We start from the raw sequence: 14,267 nt of genomic DNA, 5'->3' as shown, positions 1-14,267 counted from the left end.
TGGTAAAAAAAAACAAAAAAAAACATGACCTCTTTGGCAGAGGTAACAACAGCACATCGCTACTTGCTAACGCTAACTTTGCCATCAGGAATGCTGGAAACCATGACTCAGGGGTGCTTTCCTTTCAGATGCTCATGCATGACTGTCGTGTTGCCGTGGTTACGCCAACTCTGCATGGGAGACGACACATTTCACCTGTTTGACACTTTGTTTAGCGTGAAATATCCCCAAACTTTGGAAATAGGTCGCGCCGCCATCAGTTTGTTCTTTGTTGTTTAAACAAAGATGCTGCACAAAATGACAATACTGCCCCCAGTACTTCCTGTGGTGCTTTGCGTTGTTTGCTTGGTGTTTAGAGTTCTTATACTGTCTGAAAAGCCGTGGTTGGTAAATGGCGTTAAGTTGTCTGGGGCAGCGTTTTACTAGCAAAGTCGTTACGAGTGTTTAGTTTTGCGTCAATGAATTTTTATTGTCGGCGTTGTCGACTTTGTCGACAAATCGTTGCAGCCTTAAGCTTTAATGTTTCCTGTGGGACTCCTGTAGTGCACTGGGAACCTGTTTTAGGGTGAATCAGTATCAGTCGTCCCCCAGTATAGAAACTGGACAGATGATGGGCAGATGGATGAACATATGGTAGGTGGACTGATGGATTAATGGACAAATGGAATGATGGACAGACACATTGACGGAAGGAAGGACAGACAGACAGCTGATGGATGAATGGATGTTGGATCAGGTTGTGTTTGTACAGTTAGATATGCAGCACTGATCTGTGATATAATGTAAGTACATTGAGTTGCTGCCATGCGATTGGCTGACTAGATTTTCCCACTGTAACAGACTGACCTGCAGTGTGTTTACAGTCAGACATACATACAGGAATATGCATTGACAGCCATGTTTAGTCATGCAGACGTGGTCAAGACGACTTGTGAAGTTCAAGCAGCTTCAGAATGAGGAAGAGATAAGATTTAAGTTATGTTTTAAAGGTGCCATGGTTGTTGGTGCCATGTAGCAGAAAGGTCTGGGCCAGATCTGGTACCAAGCTGGCAATGATGCACAACTTCCACAATGATAAGCGATACACCACCCAGACGTTGGCAAGCCTGATAATGACTGCAGTGTTTCTAACAGCATGCTACATGTGGCCTGACTGGGGTCGAGTGAATAATGGTAATAAAGTTGTTTTACCAAAACAGCATCTGTCTTGTCAAGTATTTAAATCCCCTCATATAACTCAGAAGACAGAGCAGTCGTCTTTCAACCAGAAAGTTAGAGGATCAATTTCAGAATCTCTGAGGAAAGTTTCCAGCACCTTGTTGAATCTATCAAACCGAGAATTAAGAAGGGTAGGAAGAAAATAGAGGGTCCATCCCGGAACTAAAGAGGATGCTGAGTACTGATCTGTATATAGCATCACCATACAATACATATACATATACATACATCACATATACAATACTAGAAGTAGGGCCACATCTGGTCTGTGCAGGTTTTATTACATGTCGTACACGTTGGAGAATCTATCCAAGGTAATAAATACCTGGATGGTCAAGTATGAAGTAAATTTATGAAAGTTAAGGTGAAGCTCAAAGTTAAGTTCATCATGTGAGAGAAGACTATAAGTCAAGCTCAGTGTGATGGCGAAGCAGTAAACATTCTTGCATGCATTTAGATGGCTGCTAGTCTGTTGCAGAAGCTATAAAGAAGTATCTTTATATGAAAAACTGAAGACATGTAGTGAAAGACCGAGCACAGAGTCCAGATTGCAGTGATAGTAAAGTAACGCTATCCAGCTTGGAAGCAGCTTTGCAGGAAAGGAAAGGAAAAGATACAAAGTGTCTATTGACTATTATTGACTGGTAACTCTCATCAAATGGTAAAATAACTTTATTTAAACAAGATGATTATTTATTTTCTAAATCTAAATAAATATCTTACCTACAGTTTATTTCATTTGAACCTTTTGTTAAGTGTTTATTTGTCACCATTGCTGATCACATTTAATTTAGTAATCAAGGTTTGCTGGTTGTGAAGCAAACGTGGCTAAAAACGGTGGCAACAGAGCCTTTGCAGCAGAAGCTCATCTTCCCTGACATCTGCAGACTCTTAAAAAGCAACAAAAACACTTAAACTTGCTTTGTCTTCTATGTTTTGTTGTTTTATTGTGAAGCACTTTGTAATTTTTTTAACCTTAAAGCTGCTACGTAAATAAAAATGTACTTTTTGCTTTGGTAAAATTGAATTATTTGCTGTTTTTGTGTTAATGGTCCAAACTTGATCTTTTAAAAGTGTTTTGATTTTATTCTAACAATTGTTTGGCTGTTTGTTGTCTTGTTGGCTTTGCAGGTTCACACATACGATAAATACACGTAACTAACAAGGTTTTAGCTGTTAAACATTAAGGAGATTTGGTTTAGTTATTCAATAGAAATTAAACCCATACAGTGTAAATATTTTACCACTTTGTTCTGGAAAAGTTGGGCCTCAAAGTCAAAAAGGTTTAAAACCCCGGATCTATGGGAAGATTGGGTCAGGATAAAGCCTGCAGCTGAGCTCACAAGCATGTCCTCACATGTATAAATCCCTCCAGACAACCAGGTAAGGAAGGAATTCCCATAGATTAAAAAAAAAGAAAAAAAAAAGCAGCTGGCTGGATGAATGAGAAACTTTGTGAGGTTATGAGGAGACAAACGATTCCCTAAAGGCAACAGCTTCCTTGCTTCCCGTGCTGCCGTCCTCTCAGCCTGAGAATAAATAGCCTGGACTCCAATTTCACAACATGAACAACTTTCTGGGCTTTGTGGGTTCAGTTGGAGGAATGCAGCCGAGCTGAGCGGTGGATTAGGGAGGAGGATAGAGAGAAGAATAAAAAAAGAAAAAAAAAGAAAAAAAAGAGGGGGGGTTCCAGCCACTGGTTTATGTAACCAAGGTCAGCCAAAAAAAAATATTATCCTCAGTGGAGGCAAAAACAGTCAGAGCAAAAAGACAGGAGGGGTGACAGAAAATATGAAAACTATCAGATGAACGTGGCGAAGAGCTGGCCTCCGCTGGCCTGGACCGAGCTTCTGGTTTGGCACTGGGAGGAAAAACTGGGAGCAGCTTTAGACACTTTAAATAGCTGCTGAAGGCGGTGGGATGTGGTCTGGGAGGAAGTGGACTTGACAGAATCCACAATCCTCTGTCATTAAGATGCAAGTCATCGTTTAAAAAAACCATTTAAAAGTTTATAAAAACCAAACAAAAAAAAGCGTACGGGATCTCATTTTACTCTGAAAGCGGAAAGAGAAGTTTCCTACCTGTGGAAGCTCAGGTTGTAATCTCCAGTCACTCCATGGCACAGGAGGATTCATCGCAACCTGCCAGAAGACAAGGGGTTAAAGGATCTGTAGAGAATGTGCACGAGGCTGAACTGTGGAGACATTCAGTCGTCCTCAGACATATTCATACCCTCCTGATAAAAAGAGGGAAAAAAGCTGCCTGTTAAATAAGCTGAAATTGACAAAAGTAATAATAAATAAAAACATTTTATGGAAATTATTAAAATATTTTCTAATTTCTGTTTGAAAAGAAAAAAACAAATATAAAATAATATGTTACATCCCTCAAAACTAATATTTAGTTGAACAACCCTGTGATGTTTCCACTCCAGTTATGAGCTTTCTGCACCTCCCAGTCAGACTTCTGCACCCGTTGGCAGGTATTTTGTCCCACTGTTCATCAGAAAAGTGCTCTAATTTGTCCAGGACCAATTTGTTTGTTTGTTTTGTTGTTTTCCTTTAACTCAACTAAATGAAAAAAACTGTTTTAAATCACTAAATTATAATTTAGCAAATCTTTAGTTATTGTTCCTTTTTTAAGTCTCCAGTTATTTGAGTGACTGCTGTAAATTCAGCCTTTTCTTTAATAAAAGGGTATGAATACATCTTAGTACAACTGTACATTGAAGTCCACGCAATCTTGATCTTCCCTTGTTAATATAACTGGGACAGTAGCGGTGAATGAACCAGTACCAAAGACACCAGATGACAGCAAAGAATGCTCATTTCCATCCATAGTGCCAGGAAGACAGATAAAAAACACCTCCATAAAAGAAGAGATAAAAACAATAAAATACAAATAAACAAAAACAGACACATACAGGACAACAAAAGAATTAAAAATGATCGTAGGTTTTATGGTCTTTTAACCACATTTTGAAAAGAGTTTTAATAATTGAAATAAGCGGAACATTTCCTTCGAATAGGAAGCAGATCATTCCGGTTTGTTTCCTTTTAATGACAGCAGATGAACCAGATCATGTCTGAAACAAGGTCCCGTTTCATGTCAGACCTCTTTAAATATATATATATATATATATATATATATATATATATATATATATATATATATACACACACATATAATGTAAAGGTGGAGGAGCCTAAAAATGTTTTTTTTTTTAAATTATATAAATAATACAAAGTCTTAATATAAGCGTCTTGAATAGAAATGAGATAAACACAGGAAAAAGAAATTTTTTCCTGTTTGGATGAACACAGAACTGCTTTTTAGACCAGCTGCTTTTTTTGGTGAAATTGGATAATTTCTCATGACATACCTGATGATCTATCATGGCACACTGGTTGAAAAACACTATCAATTAATCCAAATCCAGTGGATCACCATCAATTAAAAAAAAAAAATTAAGACAAACAGGAAAAGACTGACACCTCTCAGTGGTCTGGTTCCTCTAGGAAAGCAAATCAGAAAACAAACAAAAAAAAAAAAAAATCACAAAAATGTTTCTCATAAGGCAGAAAGACTTCAAATAGATGACCGCATGGCAACTTCAGTAGCATCTCAGTATTTTTATATTCAATGGTGGAGCAACACACAGACATAAAACTCCAAGAAAAAAAAAGTCCCACAACCCATAATACCACGATTACTATGGTTTCCAAGCTTGACCGTCTTAAAATCAACACTGACAGTGTGTCTTTGGACATAGACACTATAATTAAACACCAGAAACTGAAGCTTTTCCACCCTCTCAGCTCCTTGGAATAAATACATGAAGGTCCTAAATAAAACTCCTGCCCAGCAACTTCTCACAGATCTGATAACCAACAGTTTTTTACCTTAATGCTCAACACAAAGTCCTCATTAACCTCAACATAAAGTTGTCAACAAGAAAAGAAAAAAGAAGCTTTAAACAGCAGAAATTCTCCTTGGAAATGCTTTACATTCTGCAAACTCCTCAAAGTAACAAGAAAAAGAATTTAAAAACATGTTCTAAGAAACGCACACTAGATTTGAACTTGCAATGCAGTTATTATTGATTAATCTTTAATTCAATGATCAGTGTTTACAATATTAACAAAAACAGCTGTTTATGCCGTTTCATATACTAAACCTTTTTTTTCTTTTTTACCTATTCATTTCAGACAGGTCAAAATCATTGCCAAAACTCATTTAAATACACACACACACACACACACACACACACACACACAAACATATATATGTATATATATGTATATGTATGTATGTATGTATATATAATATGTGTGTGTGCGCTTATCTTTGTAAGCATAGGCATCTTACAATACAACTGTACCCAGCTGGCATGCCTGAAGAGGGGTAGAAAGAAGGAAAACTTAAACTGCATCACTGCTGCAAAGGGAGGAACTATTTATGCAGCCAAGTTCTGCAGAAATTCATGTGTAATTGATAAAAAAAAAACAAAACAAAAAAACATGCATCTACCGCCAAATGATTGCAGGTGGTTGATAACTGTTGCTCTTTTTCCTACCTTTTTTTTTTTTTTTTTTGTTGCCCTGACTCAGCTCTCCGTGAGTTTCTTATAGAAAGAAGGATTATTCTGACACTGGAAAAGCTTGTAAATAAATGGACATATTTTATACAGTTTGCATCATAAAAGTATTTCTGACATGAATCTTTTGCAGCGAGCGCTGCGGTAGTAAATGGTAGTCGGCTTTTCACTCCTCAGAAAATATTGACAGTGACAGGATGATGCAACGTGAAAGTACGACGGACCCGTCCTATCACAGGTACTTTCCTTCCTGCTACCCACAAAGACTAAATAACTAAAACCACCATCACCGCTTTACATTCTGTTGTGCAGCCTCTGTTAGATCAGTACATCACCATGATATAACTATTCATTTAAACAAGTGTCCTATTTTTTTTTTCTATAGATAAAACTATTAATGCATACACGTACACGGAGCAGCTGTTTGACCACTTCAACCACAAGCCACTCCATTGCAGTGCCCATTTTTATTATTACCTTCTTGTTTTGCTTTATGCCATGTTTGTTTGCTATACTCTCGTTGCTGCAGTGGGGTAAATTCCCCACAGCAGGACTACTGAAGGAATGTCTCATTTTAGAGAGGAGTCAAACAACTAAAATGTCAGGGATTTTTAACTCCAATAAAACAATCAACAAAATGTAAATGGTTTTTTTTTTTTATTTCCATTTGGATTATGAATTTTTATTATTATTAAATTTAATTTCTGTGATTGCTTCCTTCCTGCAGATCAGGAAGATAAATACACCTCAGGTCTGTAGAAACCGTTCATAACTTAAATTAGTCTTCAGCATGAAGTAGCAGATATGATCGCTGCAACTTGAAAGCTGAGGTCAACGAACTCAAGTCTACTAACTAAACTAAAGAACTAAGCTAAAGTTGTCTCATACTAAACTAATAACCAGTTTATATGTCTTAAAAAAACATTTTATCTGGAAAGTGTGGAAATTTTAACATCAGTATTATAAGATCATCTTTTTCTTTTCTTAAACCAGAGTACTTGGTCTGTTCGCAACCTCAACCACAGTTCCAACTTCAGTCACAAGAAAGTCAAGACTGTGGGAAATGTGAATAAAAAGAAATCAAATCCACCCATATTTTATTTCCAAAAGAACATAAACAACATAATAGATGTTGAAACAGATATTTTGAACACTTCATGGAAAAAATGAACTTATTTTAAATTTGATGGCAGCAACATATTTGTAAAAAGTTGGAACATGAGCAACAAAAGGCTCAAAAACTAACTAGTACAAATAAAAAACAACTGGGTATAAATGAGCTCTTCAGAGAGCTTCCAGATGTAAAGATGGACAGAGGTTCACCAGTCTGAGACAAACTAGATAAAAAATTGTGGAACAATCGTAGAAACATAGTTCCCAAGTAAAACTGAAGAATCTGAAGATCCCATCATCTACAGTGTATAATATCAACAAAGGATTCAGAGAATCGGGAGGAATCTCTGTATGTATGGGATCAGGCTAAAGGTCAAACTGGAGGTGAGGTCGTGGAGAACTGCAGTAATAACAGATGTGAGTCGCAAGTGGAAATCACTGTCTAAATACCCACTAATGCAGGTTAAAGCTCCATCTAAATATATGGTTAAAGAAGAAGCCAAATGTGAACAGGATCAGGAAACACCGCCATCTTCTCTGGAACAAAGCTCATTAAAAAGGGTTTGAAGCAAAGTGGAAAACCTTCCTTTGGTCAGATGGATCACAGTGTCGATGGTTACATGATTTTTTTTTTTTATTTTTTTTTTAAATTCGGAATTTAAAAAAAAAACTGTGGACGCCCACAAAGCGCTCATCTTCCCATCTGCTTCCTACTAAATGTTGCTGATGACTCTCTGTAGGTATGTTTAATAACGGTTGGTATTGTAATTGTTATTTTATTAATTCATTTACTTTTTTTCCTTTTATTTTTCATTTTTTGTCTGCTTTTGAATATTGTCACTATCCTACTTATGTCTTGCTGTATTTTTTCAGTACTTTATATTGTTTTGCAAATACTGTAACTTTAGCAGCTTAGACACGCCTTTCTTTTCTGTCTCTCTTTTTCCTCCTTTCATTTCCTCTTTTTTTTCCTCTTTCCCTGCCAGGTCCAGATCGGCCATATCAAGACTGACGATGATTGCAAAATAATAAAAGGAAAATATTTAAACAAATACATAAATAAAATAAAAAAATTATCATAATAATAAAAATATTCAGATTATCAAGGGCAGCTATTTACATGAGATGTCTCCCTTGACAGAGCAAATCTGTCTGGCAAAAATATGGCACGCAGATTGTTGTTCTGTATGCTGAGATGCTGGACAGGACAGGTTAAAAAAAAAAAAAAAAAAAAAAAATTCAGAATTTTTCCAAATTAAAATATTCAAAACTGAATTATTCTTCCAGTTTACATGGAAATAGTAATACCAAATGGAGGTTTTGATGGAAAATATGTTGATTTTCCTTTAGTTAATGCGCTTTAGGGAAAGGTTCTGATTGGATAGAGGACGGACATAACATACTTACGTATACTGGAAATAAACAAACTCCACTTCATGGAAAAACCACATAAGAACCACTTTTGCTTCAATTTTACTTCAATAGTTTTGAATTACCAGTTTGACACGAAAATACTACTTCATTTTTTTTGAGCAGCTGAAGAGGAGAAGGGAGATAAAGTACCTGAGACGGGAGGCTAAACACCACGTGGAATATGTGTGTCATGGCGGCCAAGGCAAGGAGCATGTGCAGAAAGGCTGGAATTAACTTAGAGCGGAATGAATGTTTACATGATAGAGGGACTTCAGAATTAAGTTTAATTCAGAATTATCTTTTTTATTTTGCATCAGGTGTTTTTCATCAGTTTTATTCAGAACTAAAGAGAAATTAAATTCTCATGTAAACGTGGCCAATGAGAAACTCTGTGGAAAACATTGACCTGCAGACTGAGGAGGAGACCAAGCGTCCAGTTTGACAGCAGTCAGTCCAAAAACCTGCATTTCCGATGGCGTTTAGAGCAGCATCTGCTCACATCCAGACAATCTCTTTTAGGGAAGACCTTGCAAATTTCAGCAAGACAGAGCTGAACCACATTCTGCATCAATTACAACAGCATGGCCTCAGAAGAGAGGAGTACGGGTTCTCGACTGGTCTGCCTGCAGTCCAGACCTTTCACAATAGAAAACATGAAGTCTAAAACAAATGTCCAGGTCCAAAACAAAGGTCCAGGCCTGATGAGCAGCTGGAATCCTGTATCAGACCAGAATGGGACAAAATTCCTCTCCTAAAACTCCAGGAACCAGTCTCCTCACTTCCTACACATTTACAGACAGTTGTTATAAAAAGAAGAGATGCTGCACGATGCAGCATACAACCCAGGAGCTTTTCCAGATGTGTTCAAAATGAGCTCACATTTTACACAAAATGATATAATGTCTGAATATCAACAGCTGATGTGTTGTTTATGTTCTATTTGGAATAAAATACGGACTTATGAGATCAGAAAATAATATTTTTTACTCACATTTTACACAGAAACTGTTTTGAAAACAGGGAATGTAACTGGAGAACTGCCCATGTTCCAGTAAGACAAGCACAGCAGGAGAAATCAATTTATTCCCCGAAATTTGTCTGTTTCAACTATGTTACATGGCGACATCTGTTCCCCTTCAGCTTGTTAGTATTGAAGTTTTTCCAGCTGACCTGTTACATCACTGACTAAACCAGCTGATAACCAATTTAGCTGGAGGAAAGTCAGTAAAATGTCCAGTTGTGTCCAAGTTATTGACGTATAATTAGAAATCTGCTAAATATATTCTTGCTCAATTTCTGCAAAAAAAAAAAAGTGTCATCGCAGGGACTTTTCAAGATACAATCCAGTCCAACTGTAACTCAATCCAATTAATTATAGTTCAATTATAAACAAATTCATAATATGATCCACATTAGTCCAGTTTATAATAACTGTGTTTATTATAAACCAATCCATAAAAATAATTTGCTAGCTAAGGAAACCAACAGATTGGATCAAATCTCTTTGATTCAATATCCAATCTCATTAAATTCTCCAGGACAAATCAACACCAAGATGCAGAGAATGAGTGTCCCAGTCCAAACAAGGCACTTATATTTATGTTGCACTCAAGCCATTTCCATGTCGTTTCGAAAGGAGTGTGTTGCTACCAGATACAGTTAGCCGAGGGTATGTGTGAATGAGGATGACCGTAAATGACCCTGACTGGTCTCCGCCTACACTGGAGACCATGAATGGGGACAAGCATGCTGGTTTGGAACATGTGGGACTTATCAAAAGCTGATTACTTACTACTTAGTAATGTGGAGACTGTACTGTTCCGTTTTGTCGGAGAGCGCTGAGCCTGAAGACAAAGATGTGGATTTACCTGGAGATCTGTCTTCCAGCCCAGGTCATGAACTGCGGGGTGGTAGGCCTGTCACGGTAATAAATTTTGCCATGCGATTAATTATCTCAGAAATAATTGCGATAAACGATAATATTGCGCTGGGCGATTATTGTTCTCATTTTGAGACAGTTTTCATGCCATAATAATGCAGGTACATCCTTTTAAAGATCAACATTTCTATACTTTAATCTCTACAGAACATTTAGCTGGATGCGCAGACTTGACTCATCCAGTTCCCTAAAACACACCAGGATTTCTCCTGGGGTTTTGGCAACGTTGTTATCTGGAACATATGGTCTCTAAACACCATGTAACACAGTTACATAGTCTATGGTCAGCTCATATAAGGGGACATGTTTGGACTTGACCAGAGGTGGAATGGTAAAATTGAACAACATTAAAGGGCAGCATGGCTTTACCAACCACGCTGTCTGAGTCCACACCATGTTGCACTGTCCTGTTTGTATTCACTCTGCCGGTTAAACACTGTGGTGATCGTGGACTGTCGGGAAGATGGAGCTAGGCTGTTTGTTAAGGTCTTTTTTTCCCAGCTGGGAAAACTGAAGTTGATGGTTGTGTTTTAGGTAAAGATGGAAGTTTGTTGTGTTGCTGTGTTTAGGTAATATTGACTTAAAACAAATGCAGCAGAGAAAAGAAAGACAACTGAAAATTATTGCGTCCACCAAACTTATTGCACGCATTTTTTCTTATTGTGTGATGAATTGACTATTGTGAAAGGCCTATGGGAAGGTGATGAATAAAATTACTAAATAAAAGAGCTGGAAATATAAGTTGCAGAAATGAGCGTCTTCAGAAAGGTGGGACAATATGTCAAGTCTCAGAGTCCAGTCACTGCTCCCATACTTCAAAATTCACCACCTGAGACGTTTCAGGTCCTACGAGGGTAAAAGACTACAATTCTGTCCCAAGTAAGGTGGTCAAAAGTTACAAGGGCCAATTTTAGGAACCAGCTGAGTCTTTAATAACGGTTAAAAATGTACAAAAGAAATCTAGCATTAAGTATTCTATATCTGAATATAAGCTTTGATGTTTGTGGAAACTTTACCAGCTAAGATTAATTGGTAAAGTGATCACACAAAAGAATGCTAAGTTTCCTATTTACACATCTATACTCACCATCCACTTTATCGGCTCCACCTGTTCAACTTCCCGTCAGCACAAATATCTAACCAGCCAATCACATGGCAGCAACTTGACACGTTTAGTCACGCAGTCAAGGTCAAAACAGTCTGCTGAAGCGCAAACTGAGCATCAGGATGAGGTACAGAGAAGATTTAAGTGACTTTGAACATGCCATGTTGTTGGTCTGAGTATTTACTGGGATTTTCACACAACCATCTCTAAAGCTTACAGAGAAGATCTAAAGAAGAGAAAATATCCAGCGAATAGCACTTGTCTGAACCAGGAATTCTAGTAAGCACTGGTTCCAATCAAGATATGCAGAACATCATCTCTGAACAAAACGCCCGTCTAACCTTGAAGCAGATGGTCTCCAGCAGCAGAAGACCACACCGGGTGCCACTCCTGTCCGCTAAGAACAGGAAACTGAGGCTACAATTCACACAGACTCACCAGAACTGGACAACAGAAGATGGAGAAATGTTCCTGGTCTGATGAGTCTCCAGTTCAGCTCCACATTCACATGGTAGGATCAGAATCTACTGGATTCATCATGAAAACATGGATCCATCCTGTCTTGGATCAACTCAGGCTACTGTTGGTGCAATGGTGTGTGGGAAACTTTCTTGGTCCCCTTCGGCCCATTAGTCGCAACATGGCACACACACAGCATACCTGAGTATTGTTGCTGACCATGCCCAGCCCGTTATGCAGCCACTATGTGATGCTTTCCCCTGAGCATGGTGGACTTGGTAAAGTGGGCGGTGCATGTATGTCAGTTCACAGTTCTTCTGAACCAGAAAACTGTCTGACCCACAGAGGCTCTACATGAGAAGAAGATGTAAATTAGGCCACTGTGTTTGATTGCCTCCTGATTCCCTGGTCACCAGGTCATTGGGTCACTACAGTAATCAGCTGTATGATCAATAGGCAGCACAGGAAACACACATTATCAATAAAGGCTGGAGGAGCAGCATCAGGGCAGTCTGCTGATATTCAGTTTTGTGTTTGTCTGTTCTGGTTAATTAATCATGAATCAGGATTGAAACCAATCAGTCCCGGAGTTATTTTGTTACAACTGAAATCCGACTAAAGTTGTCTGGAACGTCTGGTTCCTCTGGACCATCGGCCCAATGAATGTAAGAGGAAGTTTAGTCCATAAAAACCCAGCAGTGAACATGAGGACATCTCTTCCTGAACTAACAAGAATCATTCTGACTAAAAAGGAAAGATTTAAAATGTTTTTATCTGCTGTGACTGACTGGGGTGTATCCTGCCTCCATGAGCCACAGCAGGATTAAACATGTATGGAGAATTAATTAATGAGTAAACATGTCCATCTGCTTCAGAGGCTGAAAGACAATTTTGGTGAACATTGAGAATTCTGTCGGGTTTGTCAGAAAATCATTCACGAGTAACTCCAGGATGGTAAAAGAAAAAATATGTATTAAACTTTTTTTTTTCCTCTGCAGACATTTGGACATAACTCAGCACCTCGATTTCATATGTCTGGTGGGGTCAGGACGAGGAGTCAGTGGGGGTTTATCATCCTCATCCCTACCATCAGAGAGAGGAAACCTAATCCCATTACTCAGTTTAATCATCTGAACACAAGGATGGCTGATCTAAGATGGAAGATCAGGGATAAAAGAGGAGTCTGTTTTGCCCCTTGCCAAGAGACAAGGTAGCTTCTGAGGGCTCCAGAAGGTGTCAATGCAGAAACAGGGGTGCTTTTTTATTTAATATCTTATTAAGTTCAGGAAGATCATTTAAAATTGATATTTTAGCTGTCTTTTGTGATCTAATATTACTTAAAGTGATTAGTTTAATCAGGATGTGATACGGTGTCATTTAGATTAAAATCCAACACTGGATCTTGAAACGAACCAAACTTATTCGGCAGCTGAATTTGAAATATCAACATCAAACTTTTCTCCAACCCGACTAATCAAACCAGTTATTTTACTGATTTAAACAAGAACTCTACGTAGCATCAATGAGTTCATGTAAATGGACAGCGAGAAGGTCGCTGGTTCGATCCTCGGCTGGGGAGGAGGCTCAAAACGGAGGCCTTTGTGTGAAATCTGCATGTTCTACCCGTGTATGCATGGGTTCGCTCCGGGCACTCTGGTTTAGGTTAATTGGTTAATCTAAATCCTCCCCAGGAGGCACTTCTGACATACAGCAAAACATTGTACATACCCCAAAAGAAATCTGCATTGTGATGCAACTTTCTGGCTTTTTGTCTTAGCATCAGCTATAAGCTGCCAAGCAGAATACATCCATGTACATCAATGTTTTACGTCATTTCTACTCCGACTTGCCGCTCATGTTTGTCTTTGGATTCGAACATCTTGTGACCATGTCGCTTTGGAAAAACATTAAAAAGACCAGAAAAGCACCCGGAGAGAGCAAACCTCCGCCAAGGACCACAGCTCCCCCCATATTGTAATTATTTTTTCTCTTACGATGATGAAATTCCAAATGCCCTAGATTTTTTTCATATTGTGGATCATAGTATTCAAAACAATTCCTTTACCCAGATCTTTGATATATTTTACAACCTGTTGGAAACCTTGTCCTGTATTTTTTTTTCACAAGTGCTCCAACCATTTTCATTGGTTGATCCAGATCACCACCAAATTTAAAATCAGTTCTTCCTTTTCACATTTCCAACAACTCCTGAAAATTTAATAACAATCCATCCAAAAGTTTTTGAGTTATCTTGAATACAAACCAACACCGGGTAAAACATAACCTCCTTGGAGGAGGTAACAACATGGCTTTTTGAACAATGCATAGATAAAAACAAACTGAATAAATCTGATGTACAAGTCTAGATACACAAAGATAGAGTATTGGAGAGAAATCTAGGTGTTGTGCTGTAAACAGGGAGG

The 14,267-nt window shown here is 38.1% G+C and overlaps 1 protein-coding gene across 1 annotated transcript in view; it reads right to left on the bottom strand.

Moving 5' to 3' along the window:
* The window catches only part of plxnb1b (plexin b1b), a 138,445-nt gene that overhangs the window by 101,932 nt on the left and 22,246 nt on the right, over nt 1–14,267 (bottom strand). The window contains exon 2 of the mRNA XM_079242226.1: nt 3,300–3,359. The gene's annotated coding sequence lies outside the window, so the exon portion shown is untranslated. The remainder of the gene's footprint in view (nt 1–3,299; nt 3,360–14,267) is intronic.

This window comes from Telmatherina bonti, assembly GCF_933228915.1.
Source record: "Telmatherina bonti genome assembly, chromosome: 6".
Lineage (NCBI taxonomy): Eukaryota > Metazoa > Chordata > Actinopteri > Atheriniformes > Telmatherinidae > Telmatherina > Telmatherina bonti.
The sequence above is the reverse complement of the archived record's forward strand: the minus strand, read 5'-3'. Positions and strand labels throughout refer to the sequence as shown.